Source organism: Echinops telfairi, unplaced genomic scaffold (genome assembly GCF_000313985.2).
Source record: "Echinops telfairi isolate 266 unplaced genomic scaffold, ASM31398v2 ScPeMD7_14;HRSCAF=57, whole genome shotgun sequence".
NCBI lineage: Eukaryota > Metazoa > Chordata > Mammalia > Afrosoricida > Tenrecidae > Echinops > Echinops telfairi.
Genome location: NW_022103911.1, coordinates 5,433,881 through 5,436,505, shown reverse-complemented (window position 1 = coordinate 5,436,505; position 2,625 = coordinate 5,433,881). Strand labels below are relative to the sequence as shown.

At 36.9% G+C, this 2,625-nt stretch overlaps 1 pseudogene; it reads left to right on the top strand.

Moving 5' to 3' along the window:
• On the top strand, positions 1-95 carry LOC115868599 (annotated as a pseudogene).
• The last annotated feature ends 2,530 nt before the right edge of the window (positions 96-2,625 follow it).

The following is a 2,625-nucleotide window of genomic DNA, read 5'->3' as shown; positions in this document are numbered from 1 at the left end:
GCAGCACATATACTAAAATTGGAATGATACAAAGAAGATTATCATGGCCCCTGCAGAAGGATGACATGCAAATTTGTGAAGGGTTCCATATTTTAAAATTATCAAGGGTTTTTGAGGGAGGGAGAGTGGGAGGGGGAGGGAGGGAAAAATGAGAAGCTGATACCAAGAGCTCAAGTAGAAAAAAAATGTTTTGAAAATGATGATGGCAACAAATGTACAAATGTGCTTGGCACAATGGATGGCTGCATGGATTGTGATGAGTCTTATGAGCTCCCAATAGAATGACTACAATAAAAATTTTAAAAACAGTGAAATCCAATCCTTAGTTAGCTTATGTAAACCCTTATCTAAACTATTCTGTTGTTACAAAATATGGGATTAGGCTTCTGACAGCATCGAGTCAGAGCAGGGCTTTCTGTCAGCCATTTTGACCTTCTGCCAGCCATTTTCTCTAAGCAGTTCTAAGAAATTTAAGGGCTAATTTTTTCCCTTGAGCTCAAAATATACATTAATCACATTCATTTTAATCATCTCAAACAGGAAAATCCAAAAACAACAACCAAAGAAAATAATCAAAACTTTAACTTCCCACATTCTTTCCAGAAACCAAGCCAGTAAACTGCATGGACGTATATGACACCCAGCTAGCCAAAGAAGAAAAACTACCTGAAGTACAGGTCGAACAAACATCCATTCTCCATCTTTATGACTTTTTCTCTAGTACCCCACTCCCAAGGTACCATAATGTGTTAGTCTGGGTTGACTAGAGAAACAAATTTATAGAGACTCATATTTTTTAAGAAAAAGGTTTATATACAATAGCAAATGAATATTAAGAAACCATCCCAACTCAGCCCAGATCAAGTCTATAAGTTGGATATTAGCCCATATGTCTGATACCAATCTATTAAGCCCTCTTCAGACTCACGAAACAAGTGCAATGATGCTGGATGCAGGAAGATCACAGGCCAGAGGGTGGAAATTCTGTGGATCCAATGGTGTTGTAAGCATCTCCGTGCTAGCAGGAGTCTCCACATGGCTTCTCCAGCTCTCAGGGCTCTGACTGCATCAGGGTAGCTTCATGTGGCTTCTCATCAGAAATATCTCATAGGGAGTGAGCTTCTCTCCTGCCTACAGAGAGTTATTTATCTCCTTTGTGGCTCCGAATGAGGTCATCCAGCTGCGAACTGATTGACAGGCTAAACTCCACTGCTTCACTCTTAATACTCAAAGTGACAACAGATTATGTAATTGCCACAACATGTAAAAGAATTAATTATCAGGACATATTGCAAATAAAGTATGTAATCCTAAATATTGATATTTAAGAAGTAAATCTCTATTTGTATTTATAAAAATATGTGTATATATTTGTGTACATATATTCTTTTAGTTATAGATCTCTGACTAAGTCACTGCTTTATTTTGTGATATACCATATCTCATGTGCTGCAAAATTCACAACAGAGAATAGACACTTAGATGTTTAAAGATGATCCTTATAGTCAACACTTGAGTAGATGTAGTTTCTATTATTTCTTATTTTTTATCCCAGCTGGATAACCAGTAGTCTGTTAGTTTGTCATATTGTGGTGCCTTACATGTTACTGTGATGCTGAAACCTATGTGAACAGTATTTCAATACTAGCAGGGTCATTCAAGGTAAACCAGTTTCAGCACAGCTTCCAGGGTAATAACACATTACAAAGAATAGGATGTCCATTGCTGAAGGTTTAGTCACTGAAAATTTTATAAAGAGCCTGGGAACATTGTCAGATATACTGAAAACTTTATGAATAGCAGGAGCACATCATCCAGATATTGTGTTGGAAAATGAGTTCGTCAGATTGGAAGACATTCAAAATAAGACGGAGAAAGGGTGGTCTTTCCAAAGTAGAGTTAAACGCAATGACACGGATGGACGTCTTGGATTTTCATTTGCGCGTGGTGCTTGACTCAAAATTTGAAGAAACAACTGCAAATATCTATTAATAAGAACATGAAACATACAAAATATGAGCCTAGAAATAATGGAAGTCATCAAAATTAAATGTACCATATAAAGGTCAAGATAACAGACAATAGTGAGCTGATATGGACCGGCATTGTCCATTTTGAATTAGATAATCATGTGGTTTGTTATTCCAGAAATGACACAATCAAGAGGAATGGCGTTACATTCATTGTCAGAAAGGACCTTTCAAGATCAATCTTGAAGTCCAATGCAATCTTTGATAGCATAATATCTTTAGGCCTACAAAGAAGTACAGTTCCTACAATTATTGTTCACACTTACCAAACACTAAAGCTAGTGATTTAAAAAGTGAAGAATGTTACCAATATCTTCAGCCTGAAACTGATCAAATAAGCAATCAAGACGACTGATAATGATTGGCAGTTGGAACACAAACGTTGGAAACAAAGAGGAAAGAACAGTAGTTGGAAAATATGGCCTTGGCCATAGAAATAGAGCTAGAGATTTCATGATCGAGTTTGACAAGATGAATGACTTTATTGCAAATGCCCTTTCTTCAGCAACATAAAAGGAGACTATGTGTGTGGCCTTCACCAGATGGCATTCATGGGAACCAATTGGACAGTATGCACAATGAATGGGATTTTTTT